The 18,759-nt window shown below is 40.7% G+C and overlaps 1 protein-coding gene across 1 annotated transcript in view; it reads right to left on the bottom strand.

The window, feature by feature from the left end:
- Window positions 1-18,759, bottom strand: part of LOC149168769 (protein PALE CRESS, chloroplastic-like) — a 269,623-nt gene that overhangs the window by 211,802 nt on the left and 39,062 nt on the right. The window lies entirely within an intron of this gene.

Raw genomic sequence — 18,759 nt, 5'->3', positions numbered from 1 at the left:
TACTCAATGCAGCCATATATTTTTCGTGAACCTCTCTATCTTGGTGTGGTTTTTTCCTGCTTCCCCCCCAGGTGCTGGTGTTGAAAGCCATGATGGATGATAGTATTTAGGTGTCAAAACATATGCTAATGCATGCAATGGAATATTTAGCATTTCCCATCGGTTTTGCACCTCTACACGAATATAATTGTACAAGGTGGTATCTCTAGGCTCAACAATGTCTTTAATCTGCCCCAACATGCTATCCATTTGCTCATACACCTCCCCAATTACTGGTCGATCTGAATCTGCAAACTTGATCATGTAATAAATTGGTTTGGTGAATTGCAAAACATATTTAACCTGTGACCAAAAGTAACTGTCAAGAACAGTGTCCTTGACTACATTAGCACCATCTGTGTCAGTGCTAATTTCATCCCATGTTTCAGCACACACCAGATTAGTTAAAGCTTGTCTCACCCTCACTAGCCGCCTAAAGGTGAGGTAATAACTAGCAAATCTTGTCTTTGCAATTTTAAGCAATTGCAACTTGGAGTAAGTGCCATAGAAGTAGTTTAACCTTGTATGCCCTGTGATGAATTTAATGAGCTGCTTCCCTTTCCTGTAAACCTCAGCAATCCACCCACAATCTTTGTGTTTCACAATATCATGCATCAAAAGGTTCAATGTGTGAACCAGGCACCCAGACCATAAGATGTGTGGATGAGTACGCTCAATAATTTTTCCTGCTACCTTACAATTTGCTGCATTATCTGTGATCACTTGAACCACATTATTCGGACCAACATCTTTGATTGATTTCAATAGGAGATCTGCAATGTTTTGTGCAGTTGCACTGATGGAGGAGGAGTCATGACATGCAATAAATACTGCACCACTAGAAGAAACACCAAGAACATTTATCAAATGTTGGTTTCTAATATTTGTCCACCCATCTGATACAATGGATACCCCAGAATCCACCCACTCATGTGTAAAATGTGTCAAAGCTCTTTGAACCTTAGCTTTTTCTCTTTCTAATAACACTGTTCTAGCTTTCTCATAGTTGGGGGCCTTGTATCCTTTTGGGGCTTCATTGATGGCCTTTACCATGTCATGCCAATAGGGAGAGCGAAGCACATTGAATGGTACACCGCAAGCACAAAGAAAACAGACTATCTTTCCATCCACATCATCCCTCCCAGCAACATTAAGGAAATCCCCTATTGTTTTTCTACCTCCAGAGGTTGCAGAAGTACCATGAGGAGATGGGCAACTACCAAATTTAGAGGTTGCACTTGATTCAGAATGAGTTTTTTGTTTCTTGTTTTTTTGTTGTGCAGCCATCTCTATTTGGATGTATTTTTTTCTTTGTTCAGTTGAAATGTTTGGGCAAATTTGTACCCCCACAGAACCCTTTTTTTCATCACTGTCCAGCACCCCACAAAGATGCCTCCTCAGACGGGTATATGAACCCGTATATGGTTTTCCTCCATGACAACCATGAGGGCACACAAATTTGTAAGATCCACCACCCTTTCCCCCTTCAAGTTTGGTCACATAGTTCCACAAGGGTGTTGATGTACCTTTCCCATCTTGTGCTTCAGTGTCCCCTTCAAGTTCATCCCCTTCCTCTTCAAACCCTTCCTCCTCATCATACATTGGGTCACTACTATTAGGACCAAGTTCATCCTCTTCCTCTTCCCCTCTATTCCTCACCCTTGCCATCATTAAAACCAAGAGTGGAATGATACATAGAAGCCAAAAGAACACCATCTTGGAATATGGATATAGGTGGTGGACAACCTGTAAATAAAGGAGCAAGTAGAAACAATGGGAAAGAGTAGGAGAGGGAGGAGAAAAATACAATTTTTTTTTCAAAAAAACAAGGGAGTTTGGGGTTTGAACTTACCTCTTTAGCTCTTGTAGATGAAGTCCTCCAAGCTCTTGCTCCAAGCTCCTCCTCCTTCTCCTAGCTCCTCCTTCTTCACTCCTCCAAGCTCTCCTCTCTTTTCCTCTCCTTTCCTCTCTTCTCTTCTCCTCTCCTCTCTTCTCTTCTCCAACTCTCATAAACTCAAAGTGAGAAAATGAGAAGAGAATGGGGGCTTTATTCTTTTCTAAACTCACCCTAAACTCACCCTAACCTCACCCTAACCCACCCCCTCATGCAAACTCAAGTTAACTTTTAAAAAAAATTAAAAAAAATTCGAGTTACATTGCTGCACCCGCGGAAATTTCCGGAAGCGCGGATCCGGAGCTCGTGAAGCGTGCGCTTCCGGGCCGAAGCGAGGCGCTTCCGGAGGCCCGAAGCGCCCTCCGAAGCGCGGATCCGGGCCAACGCAACCTATATTCCAGGAATCGCTTAAAAAAACAGGAATCGCGCTTCATAAATTTTGGAATCGCGCTTCGCCTGGAGGTTCCGGAACGCTTCCGTACGGGACGCGATTCCGGCCTAGGATCCGGGGGGGGGGGGCCGATTCCTGCAACTATGCATCAAACATCCTCATAACCTCAATAGGGATGGAGGCCTAGAAATTAGCAGAAACTGGATCTCTATTCTACAACCCAGTTTATAGAAAGCCCCCTTGTTCCATTAAGCACATCCCCTTCCCCTTCCCCTTAAACCCCGCAGCTCTCGTTTTATCTTCAACTTCTTATAACAAATTCTTCTCCCTTCAGTAAATCAATCATTATTTAAATCATTGTTAACATTGGTACAACATACCCTTACATATAAAAACTAAAAATGGATTCATTTATTACCTTAGATAACCAACCATTAAGAATAAAAATAAAGCAATTGAATCTTAAACCTATTTAAATAATATAATAAATTTTGAGCATAATCAAAACAAATTAATAAGAAACTAATTGTAATATTATCTCTAATAAATTAATTTTATAAAACAAACCATTATTTAAATCATATTTAACATTATACAACATACCCTTACATATAACAACTAAAAATTGATTAATTTAATACCATAAATAACTGACCATTAAAATAAAACAATTAAATCTTAAACCTATTTAAATAATATAATAAACATAGTCATAACAAATTAATAATAAACTAATTATAATATTATTTCAAATAATCCCTTAAGTGCATTGGTAAAATCTTAGAACTTTTCGAGATACAACGAAATCGATCGGCCGGAGCCCTGAGGAGAGCACGATGAACCCTAGCTCTGCCGCATCCATGCCCTCGGCTGCCGTCAGGTCTTTGAGCGTTCTTGCAGCGGATGGGTTCGAAAGTAACAGGCGAGGGACAAGGAGCTTTCTCCCCTATGCAGGTTCACAAAAGGGCCACACCATGATCGCTGGCGCCGCAGAAACGAAGGCGTATGAAGATCTCTTTGCCGTGAAATCTAGGGCAGCAGGGCCTCGACCCCCTGCTTCCCCAACGCGCTTCTATGGCCCTCTTCAGGACGCCATGGCATCTCAGAACGCCTGCAGCAAGAGGAATCGAGCACAGTGAGCATAGAACAAGGAATTTATCCCTCAAGGCAGAAGCACAGGCTGCACACTGGATGAATGTTGCGGCAGCAAATGAGACTGCTCGTGCGGAACACTTTGCAAACCGCCCTGGAGCTGAACGGCAACAGTTCCCCGCTTCCACTAAAATCCCATGGAGCCCTCCTCAGTCTGTCGACGCAGCAGCCAAGGGCGTTCCAACGGATTCCCACGAAGCGTCTCCATTGATCTTGGAAAAGGGGAAAAACAAGCCTGCGTCGAAGGGCAGTATGCAGCCTAGGCATATGGTGCAAATCCAAGATTCGCAAATCAATCACGCATGCTGCCTCAATGCACAGATCTGCAATGGAAAGAGGCATTCGAACTTCTTTGTATCATTCCAGATACAAATCAAGCTCATTACTGGCAAAACAATGCTACAATGGGTCCACCGGACGGATCTAGTGCAGAATCTCAAGCATGCACTGAGCATCAAACTGGGAATCCCCTCTGCAGCTCAACGGCTTCTCTATGAAGGTAAAAAACTCGAGGATCTATATCCCATTTCTTTTTTCGGCATTGAAAAAGACGCATGCATTATTTTAACCCTTCGTTTGAGGGGAGGAGCTGCCGGAGAATCCTCCTCAGCAAAGGCATTTTCTTATAAAGATGCAGTCCATGCTAACAAGCCTGAAAAGACAGATCCGCCAGTGCAGGCTCCTCCCAAGCCCTTTCTGGTTGACAAATTGGAAGAGGTCCCCTCTGTTGAGATCTCTTACCCTGATTTAGCAGATGACACCCAGCAATTTGCAGAAAGGGCCATCATCTGTAGATTCAATGGTCTCTGGCCATGCTCAAAGGATCTATATGACTGGATCAAGGAAAACTGGACTCATCGATGCAAGATTTACTTCTGTGCAAAAGGATATTTTATAGTGTTGTTCGACAATCTCGAGGACTACAAAGAGGCATTAGAAGAAGGCCCTTGGTTCATGGGTTCGGCAGGCCTCTTCTTAACTCCATGGTTCCCAGACTTCGATCCAGCATCTGCAGTTATTACAAAAGCCCCTGTCTGGATCAGACTTCCAAATCTCCCAATTCACCTGTGGCGCGTAGAGGTTTACAGGCAAATAGGCAACACTTTGGGTTGCTTCTTAATGGGGGATTACAATAGGGAAATACAGGGTCTTTTCACATATGCCAGAATTTGTGTGGAGCTAGATTTAAGCAAGGGATTGCCAGAGCAAATCAATCTCAAGATCAAGGACTATGTCTGGACTCAGCCTCTAGACTACGAGAACACTGCCTTTCGGTGCCGCCACTGTCGCCTTACAGGACACCTGTAGAATTCCTGCCCATCGCTGACAGCAAGATCGAAAAAGGGTTATAATGCAAAATCCAAGCCCAAGCGTTGGACTCCCCGCCCTCCTCCGCCGACAGGGAGCCCCAGCTCCCCAGGTTCGAAGGATGAAGACAGTGATTCAGAACCAGAGCAGGGGCCTCAGCTGATGGATCCCCCCATGGTCACTGAGGACCTGCCCCCGGACGCAACAATTGCCCTGAAGCGCAGCCATGAGACCTCCTCAGAATCTGAAAAGGAATTTCAGACGTCAGAATTTCCCAGCCTTCAAGTTGTCCTAGCTCATCCTCCCCAGGATGGCTGGACAAGAGTCAACAAAAAGAAAGGGAAAAAACAATGCGTTGTAGCTTCTACCCCTATGGGGTAAAGATCATTTGATTTGTCTGTCATTTCTTGCTATCTGCTATCACCTTAAGTTTATATCTTTTCACCGAGACCGAGGTTGATGGATACATCATTTCCGGTCTGCGGATCTCATGCTTCTCTTGATTGTACTATATTTTCCACTTAATAGAATTAGTCTTTATCGAGAAAAAAAAAATTATTTCAAATAAATTAACTTTATAAAACAAACCAAAAAGAGTAACACTAGCATGAGTTATAGACTTTAATAACATGAATATTAAAAACATAAGATATAATAGGATAAGACATCAACGCAGCATCATCAAACTTATTAAATAATTAAATAAAATACAATAAATAATTAAAATTGAATTGAACTAAGTCGGCTGTCCTAAAAATTCCTTAAAAAACATATTTATAACCAACACTTCACTTCTTTGTAAATCAGTCCTGAGGATGAGTCTTGTTCTAGACTCGAAACGTAGACAATGCAAAAATGAAGACTGTGGAATATCTAAGTACTGAACCTCAAAAACCACACCACAGAAATCTGCAAAACATAAATAATTAATCTTGCTAAATTCTACCAAGTAGCTAGGCCAATCATCCGTGTCCCCCACACAAGTTGGTTCCCGACTTGTTTTCCTTCACCTCATTTCCATAGGGACTACCCCCCATAGCCTGTTGTTGGGAGACATCTAGAATGGAGGGGGCAGGGATCAAAGTGACAGCCCCTGCCCTAAGCGGTTGTCGCGATGCCTGTACAATCTGGGCAACAACAGGACCCAAGGCGTTATCCAAGTCTTAAAATTTTTCCACTATCAGCTAGAAAACTTTCCTCGTGATATCATCATTGTAGGGAAGTATAGGTGAGGTTATCCTCATGAGCTTGTTCAGATAGGAGGCAACTATAAGTCTCACCCCTTCACAAGGGTGCTCTAAGAATCTTTGTTGTATCAAGGAAAGCATTGTTGGCTTTCAAGCCCAATTTAGAATCCTCAAATCCTGATCGGCTCACCTTGGAAAGTTGTGAGCTTGATTTCTCTAGATTAAGGAGGGTTTTCTTAGTTATCTTATGGTTCTTCAAATATGACCCAAGTGCAAAGGGCCACCTCCCTACCTCCAGTTCTTTTTGCAAATCCCTTATTTGTTCCAGTTGTAGGATAGCGTGTTCCCTCTTTGAAAAGGCTCTGTTGTTTGGTTTTGCTATTTGGTCCAAAGAAGCATTGCAGCCAAAGAACAAAGTGCAAGTGATATCTTGAATTGTCATTGGTTCCATCGTCTTTCGAAGTCATTGAAGGTATTTCTGACATCTTCTAGGGTCTTCTCAATTTCCATCATCATTTAGTAGGAAGATACACAAGGTTATAGCACAATGTTATATAGAAACAAACCCTCAACAAGACTCTGGCCCATAAGCATCTTACACTCAACTCATCAACCCATAAAACACTAATGGCAATATACACAAATCCATAAAGATAATACATTAGCATACTTCGACTCGACACCTTAGTAAACATGCTCTCTCACTCAGCCATACCTTCCGACTATCAACTTCACCAGCAGCACACAATAATTTTTTGACTCAATACATGCACAGCAATAAACTTTGCTTATATGGCCAACTGACACACAAGACACCCTCATTACTCACTATTACAGGGCTTTGACAAATCTATGACAATAGCATATATCAAGATGATGATGATACAACAGCAGCAATGCGACAACCATACAGCCACAGATCATACTCAATTATGAACCTAAGGCAACATCCTCACAACACAGCTACGATATAACAAAGACAAATATTTTTTGTAGCTTCTTAATGTACTTCTCTTTTAATTGACAATTTTAAACAGTTTGAGGACATACTTATTCTGAAACAATTTGTGAAAAGTGAACACCTTCAACCAGAAAATATAGCAGGGCAAATCAAATTCTAAAATTACAATACCAAAACCTATTTCGCTCCAACACTGTAGAAACTAGGTCAGCCACAAAATTTGATTTGGATAAGAGAATAATTCTGCCCTTTCTCAAATAAATTATATATCTTCAGGAACTCACCCAATTAAGACGAATAACTCAACCCTGGAATGACATGCTTTCTGCTACTCGACCTCTGGAAATGCAAGTAAACTCTGCTCCTTTAATTGATCACTAGGAAAGAATTAAACCCTCTGCGGATGAAGGTATCAAGTATCAAATAATAATCTTCGAAAATTGACCTTCAAAAGATTCAGCATGCTAAACTCGATCTTTGATATCCACAATAGATCTCGGCTTCCACTAGATAAAATTCGGCCTCTCGATGGTTGATCTCAGTCAACTATGGGAGTTGACCTCGACCGCTTTAAATATATAAATATATATATATATATATATATATATACACTCAACCCATCAAAGTAGGGGTAAATAAATAGCTCCCAAACAATACGGATAGTCACTAACGAAACTGGACTTCATTGATCTAACTTGGCCTAGAAAGAAGAATCACGAAATGTGATAGTTCCCACAACATATAATCTTCAAAAATACAATCTTCAAGATAATAACCAGCTTCAACCTAAGTTGCACAAAAAGCCAAAACATCTAGAAGGTTCTGAAACAAGTACGGCTGGAAACGCGACCCCCCAAAAATGGAAACAGCGGGTGAAATGTCATATATATATATATATATATATATATATATATATATATATATATATATGTACAGAATTTTCTTATAAATAAGTTAACAACGCATCTTGCAAGGAAAAAAAAGAATGAGACACGTAAATGACATTTCAGAAGGAAAACCCAATCAATGTTAACTCCCATAGATGATTAAATGATTCAAAATCCAAAATTATCATTTATAAATGAGGTTGCACATCCAAGACGCGAAAATCAGCCTTTATACATGAGGCTTTACATCCAAAAGCAACCTTTATACGTGGCTATATGTGCTGAAAATGAAACATAACATACGCTAATGACAAGTACAGTTACATATCTTATAATCCTAAACCTCATCTTCATTAACAAAAATAGAACAAGTTGCTTTTTTAGCAGAACTAGAGCATGGATTGATTAGAGATAAATTAGTGTGGAGTGGCTAGACATAAAAATTAGTGTTATATTAAATCTATTTGGCCATAGAAGAGCCCCACAACCTTCTTGGATGCTTGAGTGAGCCCACGAAAGAAAAACGGTTATGGAAATGGGGCAAAATTAGCCAAAAACGAGGCAGAATTGGGCCGAAACGTCATAGAAACTTTTTAGCGGTGTTTTGATGGCGTCTCCAAATAAGCAAAAGCCACTTGATGTTTCAGTCACATTTTGGCAGCATTTCAAGGAGTTTCAAGTAAGGGGACGCCACATTCGGGGTCGTTTCCTGTAACATAGGTTTCAACAAGCCTGGATACCTTATTATGATATAGAAACTCAACTGCAAATGTATTTTGCCTCTAATGACTGGAAATTCAGCCTTCACAAGATAATGTGCAAGAGTTTGGAATTGGCTACAAGAAGGATAAATTTGATCTACCCAGATCTGAAAGGCTTGACCCACAAAGGATAGTTGAACTTGGCCTTCAAGTAAAGGTGATTCGACCCTCAAATGAGGAATCTAAACTCTGGATTGATAAGAAATCAACATCTAAGAATTCTCTGACTTTTGGGCAATGAATTGATCTTTTAGATCTTCATTGATGTCTTGCAAGAATTAATTTGGCTACCAAATAGTCGCATTTGATCCTCTGAAAGGCAATGATATTTTGGACCCTTAAGAACAATAAACACAGTTTGTTGAATAGATGAGATTTAACCCGTGAAAGATAATCTCGACCTACTAAAAACAAGAAGGGTTCGATCTCTGCCAATAGATGAATTCGACCGTCAATTATAGTGTAATTTGACCTATAATAAGAGGATATAAGCTTGATCTCCCAATTGATCAAGATGATCTGCAATAACAAGTTCAAACGTCAACCTCCCAAATTCGACCTAGACAATCTGTAATGTTCCAAACTAGGAAAAATAGTGCTATACAAGGCAAACAATAAAAGAAACACCATAAAATTGAAACATTCGGTGTACACCCATAAAAAGTTCAGGAATAACCAACAGCTAAGCCATTTTATTATAATCTGGGAGCAAAGAACAATAATGTGGAAGTAGTGCACCAGGGCTTGCCTCAATGGCAAGCATGATCAAGCCCAGGTTGTAATATGTCAAACCCAAATGGCACAAATAACTATTGCAATGACACCCTGTGCTGCTCTTCTGAAACAGCTTTGTCTGCTGCAAAGATGTTGTTGGAAACCCCACCTCCAGTGCTCTGAAAATTCCGGGAGATTAACCCCAGCCTCTCCACCAAATACCCAGAATAACGCACGAAGGAATTGGCCAAGTGTTGACCTCTGAATTTTGGCCCAAATTCCCCCCTAGCTCCTCTAGCTACTGGCCGAGTTGGGACCCCTATTTGACCCCTCAAATCTGCCCAAAAAAATCTACAAAATTAACCCCAAGCTCCTCAACCAAAACCTAGAAAGGGTTTGGCCTGGTTTTGACCCCAGAAATTCAGCCTCCAAGCACCACGTCCTCCTCCTTACGCTGGGAAATACGACCAATCTTTAGCTCATTGGAAACGTCCTCCAAATCACTCCCAAGTGCTAAGATGCTTCCCCACTAAGATTTTCCCCTACTTCTCCGGGCCAACTCCAACTCTACAATTCCTTCCTCCAACTCCCACATGAGCCCAATGATGGCTCTCTGCGCTAGCCCATGTGACAGTAAATCAAACTGCTCCAATGCAGCCACCTCCAACTCCAAAACTCTCCTGAAAGGTTGATCCTCCACTATAGCTCCAATGCCCAAACTCCCCTGGCAATTGTTGCCCGGATGAACCCACAAGAAGCACCGGCATGTTCCTCTTCTGTGTCCTCCGGAAACACGCACTGGCTGAGACAAATGTTGAATGATGTGAATGTGAAACTCCACTGGCTCTCCTCCAAGGTAGTACAAATTGCCTTCCCAGGGTAGCACTCGAAGTCCCCCGAAGAAAGGTTTGAGTCTCCCGCCAAGAAAACTTGATGCTAAACAGCTGGTAACTCAGCTAAGCAACTCGAGCAACTAAGGTTGAGTTCAATATGTCCAAAAGCTTCCAAATGAGGCTGAGCCTCCTCTATTATAATTCATGGGCCTCTTTTCCCACGCGGGCCCCCTCCAACTAGCAATTCGACTTTCCCTCCTTAGTCATTCGAACTTTCCTCTAAGGTGGTGCGTATTTCCTCATGTGGGTGGCCCCCACACTATGTCAACAAAACATTTCGGCCCCTCTTCCCTTCCTAAGCCTTTTCCAAAAACGACATGGGTCCCATGGCCTCCAAAATTGGCCTCAACATGTAGAGATTAATCATGTTCCAAAATAATTTAGGAAGGGCCATTACACAATCAAGAGGAAATCAATCTCCAATTTGTAAGCACTAAGTCCCCTGGATAGTAAGCTTTGATCACCTTCAGGTATTATAAATTCGTCCTGCCTCAAAAGGTGAGATTTCGGCCTCCAATATGACTATTCGTCCCTTTGAAATTTGGCAATCAATCTGAAATGTAGCAATAGTCTTAGCCTCCTAGGGAAAATAGTTCGATTTCCAATACCTGCAACAATGAGAGTCTAGCAAATAAATTTATCTTCGGCACTCGAAAAAAGTCTCTTGCAATAACACAATGATAAGCCAACTAGGGTGGCTATGAAGAACCACAAAAATTGCCTAAATACTAGCTAGGGTTATTGTGGAGGATCACCAAAACTAGCTGAGAGTTTCACCTGAAACCCTCAAGCTAAAACTATTAGATAAGGTGTCCATTGATGTCAAGACCCTAGAATTGTTGAAGCATGCCTTAATATGCCCTAGATGAAAAAATATATGGTAATGAAACCTTAGGTACATGAAGGAAGCCCTAGCACTATATGTCATGGTGCCAAAAGGATTTGCAATAATTGATATGGATGCTACATCAAAAGGATTATCTTGGATCACTGTAGTTGGTACAAATGTGCGGAAAATTTGTGAAGAAGTCATTCAGGATATCCTTCCACCATGTCCCAACACTACTGTCAAAAGCTTAGCTTTTAACATATCTCTTGACCTTGTTGAAGAGTTTGAGTTGTTTGAAAAGCCAAAATCAAATCCAAAATGTTACATGCTTTGAATGTGAAATCTAAGGCATATCCCAAATTGGAGCAGAGTATGTCTCTAGTGGGCAAGATTCAGTATGTGCCTTTCCAGTTCTTGATAAATTGCAAAAGGACCATCGAGTTCTACCTGAAGAAAAACCTTCTGAATTTCAAGCCTTGGACATTTTGGAACAGCCACCTTGTCTGTCTATTGAGGTCTACCTGCTCCTGAAGACTTGAGCCTTAAAGATGAAGCACAAAATAGTGTCTCCAACTTCAACTTGAAGCAAATGCATACGTTGACCTTCCCCAAGGTGCTTTGCTTAAATCACTAGCAGATAAAACTGTGAAAGAATAAAGACAAATATGTATTTTTTTATAGCCTAACAAGTCGGCCTACAAGTCGGCCCTATCCAAGCCAATAGACATGTCCTTTCACATATTCGAAAAAGTATAAATACCAAGTCGGACTCCTCATTTTGGCTATGAAACTAGGTCAAGTATAGAGATAAAGATTCGGATCTGAGATAAAGAGAAGAAGAGAGGCTAAGGATTGGCAAATTTTATTTTGATTTTTTCTATGGTTCGGTTATGAATTACATCACCGATTTGTGAACGACTACTTGGACAAAAATATTCTTCTATTTGGACCCTTGGACAGAGGCATTATCTCAAAGTTGTGACCTCCTTTCAGCTTGAATTTGAAGCTTGGCACCTCCTATAGTATCTCACACTTCTAACAACTCAAACATACATGTAGCCTAGGTAATAGACCTCGGATTTAGACAAGAAGGAGCTCGGACCTGTGGACAAAGATACTCTGACCTATGATCTAATTTGAACCTGTAGCATATCGTTGTGGCTTGGATCCTAAGGCAAGCTTCACTCTAGTTCAAACCTAAGGTTGGTTTTTGGATCAGACCTGTTGCACTTGTAGAGAAGCTCGGACCTGGCAGAAGGAGCTCAAGTTTAAGGCAACATGATGGGATAATCTCTCAGACTTGTGGTACAAACCTGAGGCTAACACTCTCAGACTTGTGGATGACCGTGACTTGAACAGTTTGGATCTGTGCACTAACACTTCGGACCTATGACACCAGACCTATTGCACTTGAAAAGCTCAAATTTGTGACATCAGACCTGTTGCACTTGAAGAAAAGCTCGGACCCGTGTTTGGACCTAAAGTTATCTTTGATCGGACCTATGCTTGTGAATACTTTAGACCTATGACATTTAGTTTGGAGTTTGGGCATCTCTTAAAGAAGTCTTTTGGGCAGCGTCTGAGGAAAGCGTTGGAGAAGAATATAGAAGTATAGAAAAGCAATGAAGAGTATCTTAAAGCACATTTGAAGATAAGCTTTGAATCAGTTGTGTTGAAGCTTGAAGCAGCCCTTGAAGAGTACTTGAAGACTTGCTTGGAGAAGACATATTGTGCAACTTTGAAGCAGTGGTGTTAAAGCACCATCCTGAAGAAGTCATCTATGAAGAATAAGCACTTTTGAAGCCCTAATGAAGTAGCTTTAAAGAAGACCGTTTGAGGGATGAGGCTTGGAGAAAATACTAGCCCTGTTGAAGATGACCTTGATGAACTAACCCCTAAAGCATTTTGTAGAATTTGTTGAAGCAAATCTTGGAGTTGTTTTCAGGACTAGTTGCAGAATATATTAGAAGTCCTAAAGCAGTACTATAACTATTTTGAAGAATTGAAGCAGAGGGTTGGAGCCCTAGAGGATTGGAGTCCTCACACAAGGTTGAAGCCTTGTGGAAAACCAAGTTGGAGCCTGAATTATTGGAGAGGATTGGAGTCCTCAAGTAGACCAAGTTGGAGCTTGGTATAGTACAGGTTGGAGCTTGGTTTGAAATCAAAGATTGGAGTCTTTGTCTAGGGTTGGAGCCCTGAAGGAATTATAAGTGTGATTGTACAAATTATTGTTGTAAAAGAGGATTGGAGTCCTCATTATTCTTGTTAATAAAATTATTCTTTTGTTGTACATCTTGTGTTTTGTTTCTATTAAGTGATCTTAACTAGTATAAGATAATAATTGTAAAAGAAATACGGATTCACCCCCCCACCCAGTATATCCAACAAAAACTCACTTGAGCTCCAAACCAATCACAATAAGAAATCACAAGAATTATAATCTCGGTCTTTCCGGCCATCAATTCTCCTTGAAATTGAGATTTTTGCTCCAAGACCTGCAATAAAAATCTGATTCAACAATTTTGACATGTGAACCCAGCTGGCAGGAAAACCAACTCTGATACCACTGTAATATCCTGAACGAATATTTTCATTAAAAATTCATAGGGATTTTATTTTCCAATATTACTCCATAGAATACATTCAAAACATCATACAATTTGCAGAATTTAACACAAATAGCATTGCCAGCAAATGGATTAAATTTTACAATAAAACCACAAAAATCAATAAAAATGCGGCAACTCAAACTCAGCTTTATTATAATAACTGAAATAAGGATTACATGCCAATATTATTGAAGATAGTTGAGATATAATAAACTGCAACTAGAAATGTAGCTTCAATTGAGGATTTGGATTATCCTCACTCCAATCTTCAGATTTGTTGCAGATCTAATCTCCAATAATACCATTGAAGCTCCATGAGATTTCTAGGTGAAATCTCCTCAATGGTGGGTTGGGTTTTCGTCCAACTCACAATAGGAAACCCAAGGGTTTTCATCCTGGGGCTTGTTGAAAGCTGAGAACCTCATTCCCAAACCTCTCCAATAAGAAAATTACTCAACTCCAAGATGTCCCAAATGATTTGCTTCCCCTCCTTTTATAGATCTAATGGATCCCTCTCCATCCTTCTAGAAGCATTTTATTTTATTATTTTATTATTTTATTTCCATTCTAGAAGATTCTGCCCTTCACTTTATTTAAGTGACTTTTATTTTATTTTATATAGGTCATTTTTCCCTTCTAGCCTTTTTAAGCATTTTCCCCTTTTTATTTAATTAGTGACTAATTAAAATCACTTTTATCTAGGAAATTGTAAATCCGCCTATACAATCCCTCCAGCCACTGAAAGTCACTTTTCACCGTCCCATCCTATAGATCTCTTCGTTTCGGTTCCAACGAGCTATTACACTAAGGTGTTTCATCAAATACTCCATGACATCTTAAGCATATTTAATTAAGATATACTCAATAATAATCTTGTTTTACGAGAATTGTTGGAATGCAACAGAACCAAGAATAAATTATGCAGAACTAACCCTAATAATGAAATGTTGCGAGCGATCCCCATTGGGCCTCATAGAACTCGTCCAAAATCCTCTGGGCCACTAATAACAAAATCTCACTCCCATGACCAAGCTGTCACCAACTCTATGTTAAAATTGGCAACTAGGGCCAAACTCCATGTGGGTCATCTTATTAGTGGAAGCTGATATTTTTTTTGGATCCCTCTCATTGAGAAGTGTAGGATTGATCTAAAAATCATCTGATTCCGATAAGTATTCATGGAGATATAAATTTGTTTGTGTTATGGGACAATTCGTCAAGGTCGGCCAGCAACCAAATAAACCCTTGTGCTCAACGTTTTAGTATAAATAGAGGTGGCCTTCAAGTCATTTTCAACACACTTGGGATCTCTTCCTCTCTACTTGTCTTTGGGTTTTAGCAGGAGGAGAGATCCTAAACGATAACGCTGCCCTAATCCAGAGGGCAGAAGTCGGAACTCCCAGAACTGTCGGGAACTGTCAGGAATAGCTAGAACTACCGGAACTGTTGGGAAAAGCCGGAATTGTCGGGAACTACTGGGAATAGCCGGAATTGCCAGAACTGTCGAAACCGTCGGGAACTGTCGGAACTGCCAGAACTGCCGGTAACTGCCAGGAACTGCCGGGAATTGCTAGGAACTGTCGGGAATAGCCAGAACTGTCGGAACTGCCGGGAACTGCAGGGACTGCCGGGAACAGCCGGAACTGCCAGAACTGCCGAGAACTGTTGGAGCATCTGTCTCCAAAGGAGAGCAGCGTGCAAGGGACAGCTAACTAACATTGGGGCAGTTGTATGGTACTTAGCAGCATATACACCAAGCATGCAATGTCACATCTAGCATGCAAGGGACAGCTAGCATGCAACAGCAAGCATGCTAAGGACAACAAGCAAGCAAGGGACAACAAGCATGCTAGGGACAACAAGCAAGCAAGGTGCAGCCAGAGCATAGGTCAGTACGGCAACATGGTGTAGCAATGGCACATAATGTAGTACTGCGATGGGTACAGTCATGAGGTGATCCCCTAGTATTATACAAGGTGTGCTTATTCCTGAGTCTCTACCACAGTCAGGGGGATGTTTTGATGTTGTATGAGGATAAAGTTTTCAATCACTAGAATTATCATTTTCAAGAAAAAAAAAGTGGGTCATGTTACCCACCTAACTGGTGCAAAATTACCCTTGGTAACCCTGCTTTCTGATCCTTTAATATGATAGAGTAGGTCAGATGTAAAAAGGGAAAATACAAAAGGTACTGCCTGTTTTGGGGCAAGATATTTTGTAGTCCAGCATCATGAAAGATGGATCTCATGTTGATCATGGGTTTGCAAGATATTGATGGAGGAGTTTTCAAAGAGACAGAACACAATGAAAAATTGCAGAGTTAGGTGACAGCAGCGGGTGTAATTGCTCAAGATATCTCTGGATAAGTCGGGATGATTGACACTTGTGAAGTAATTTGTTGTACTAAGAGGAAAAGTCTTCCCCTCATAGCAATCTACTCTGCACCACACACCTATGCCATGGCAGAAGTAAATTCCTTTGTTTGGTTTTGGCTGTATAGTTTCTTGACTGTACTATGGGCTTTGATAGATGAGAAGAAATGTTCATGCTATTTTATGAGATCCTTCCAAGTGGCATACAATGTGTAGGCAATGTACACGATAATGAAATCTTGATACCCATATGCAATAATTAGATCAACACCTGCAATGTTCCACTTTTGCAACCCTTCAAGTGGCACCTCAAAAAATATTGAGAACACGGTGTTAAATTTCCAAACCCTAGTGAACTGGCAAATTACTTTCTAGTAATTTCCTTGCTGTTAATTAATTTAAAATACAGCTTACTAAATAAGATGCACTATTGGGATCTATACTAGTAAATAAAATCACTAGCGGATGAAACCAATTTCACAATAACACAAAATATTTCTGCCCTTCGAATCTGTGTTCATTAAAATAATATCTCAGTATACAAGGCCTCCCTTCCTAGGAAAATGGCCCAAAGAGAAATACAGGAAAATTATAGCAATTTAGAACTTGGCTGATCAGCCCCTGAAGAAACCCGATCTGTACTTTCACTGGCTATATGGCCCTCATATGGTTTGTCCCACACATACAGCACTGTTGCCGCTACTACTGCGTCACCCATATGGCCTACAGCTATATAGTATATTCGCACAGCCTCTACAATCTCGTATGAATCTGCTGCCACTCATGCAGCCCCTGCTGCTCCTTGTGCTGCGTACAGCCTGCTACGTGCTGTCTGCAAGCTATCTAGCAGCTGCAAACTTGTGCCCAAAAAATCTAGTACAGCCTCCCTGTTGTACACCCTCCACTTATTTTCTGAATCTGACTTCTCCTTGCTGCTGCACTTTTTCCTCTCTCCCTTAGCCTGAACACTGGATGAAGATCCTTTATCACCCTTGTGTTCTCTTTGAATCACTGTCCTTCATGACTCAATCTCTCAATGTCTCTTGTGTGTCTTTCTTCTTCACCTAGCCTTGCTTTTATAATCTTGAGTTATGACTGAATCCATTAACCCTAATCTCCAAAGTGATTGATGGTTGAGATTAAATCTCACCTCACATGAGATCAATGGTTAAGATTCATCTAATTTACTAATGTCAAAACCTTTACATTTCATTAGATTAAACTCACCTTTATAAAAATCACATCACTTTAATAATTCCTTTAATGAAAGTGAATTACTAAGGTAAAGACTTTGGACAACATCCACATGTCTTGACACGTAGACTTGTGTGGAATTTCCTGTCCAATGCTACAAACATTAACACATGGGACAGCTGCCAAAGCAGAAATTTCTGTATATGACACCAAGCAAGTTGAAGAATTGAGGAAGATAATTGATGTCATGCCATGCCTCATCAATGTTTTCAGTTTGTCAATTTCAGTATTGGAGGGTTTGATCTACAGGGTTATGACCATGATTTTTTTGACAGGAAGCAAGAAAGAAAATGCAACAAAGAAAGTTTCTACTGCCAACCATATTTGTCAGTTAATATGGGGCGGAAGGTACCTTAAACAAGCCCTGTAACAGACTGTCTGCACTTCAGGAGATGGTATATTTTCTATCTGTAGTGTCCTTGCTGCTGTTTTCGGAAAAGGTGTGCATATTGCAGACCAAAAGACATCTATAAATGACTTTTTGGAGCAAGAATTAGGTTATATATACATATACAACAAATCTTCAAAAGGTTTGAGCCAACTTATAAATAGATCTGGGCTCACTTGATGTTGATTTAAAATTGATCTGATTTGAAAAAATAGGAGGGCCAACTTGAAAGAGCCCTGGACAGAGTCAACCTTTATCTTATGCAGCTTTCAACTTGAAACGACTCAGTTTGTTTTAAATATGAATGTGTAAGCTGACCTTTGAATTGTTGATTTGAAGAAGCTCTGCGTTTTGCATTTGGGGATTATGGTGTATCACTTTGGGGCCAGATTTGGAGGGTTGTCCCTTGTTTGGTGCTTGCTATTGGTGGGTTTAGCTGGCCTTGGAAGGAAGGAGCCTCTACCTTGGAAGATGACAGGTCATGAGTCATGAAGCCCATTTTCCCACCTTGGAAGAGCATTTGGGATTTGTGTACCCACATTTAAGGGAGCTTAGAGGATTTGGGTGGCAGGTTGAAGACTTATTCCTTGTGGAAGGGACTTTGGAGACTGGACGCTGTGCCAAAGGGCCACTTATACCCCTCATTCATGGAGATGGTATACATTTGAGCAGTGTTGCGAGGGAGCGCCCCCCCCCCCCCCCCCCTCGATCCCGCTCCCAACCCGCGCTCCCTAAAAAAAATTTCGCTCCCTGCCTTTTCAGGAACGTTTTCGGGAGCGTTTTGCCTTTTTTGCAATTTTTTTTTTGTAGTAATGTTCGAAATGCAATTTTTTTTTAAAGAAACAAATAATTTTTGAGTGGGGCAGCTTAATGATCAAGTCTATGGCCCTAGTTGATATGCTAGTCATGGTAATCTTCATTTTCATCCTTTTACTTAAATTTTTAACATTACCATGAAATGACTCAGGATGTTTGAGAGTGGTTCCAGCCTCATTGGATTTCATATGGAAAAAGTAGAATTTTAGATTTCATTCAAAATCCAGCAGACTTATCAGTTTTTCAGGATTTCAGGATTGGGGGATTGCAATGTTTCTTTCCATTGAGTTTTGTCATGTATTAG

This window comes from Pinus tabuliformis, chromosome 4_2 (genome assembly GCF_031772625.1).
Source record: "Pinus tabuliformis cultivar Carrire ecotype Pingquan chromosome 4_2, CPIR1, whole genome shotgun sequence".
Taxonomy (NCBI): Eukaryota; Viridiplantae; Streptophyta; class Pinopsida; order Pinales; family Pinaceae; genus Pinus; species Pinus tabuliformis.
This window is presented reverse-complemented; position numbering and strand designations above follow the sequence as displayed.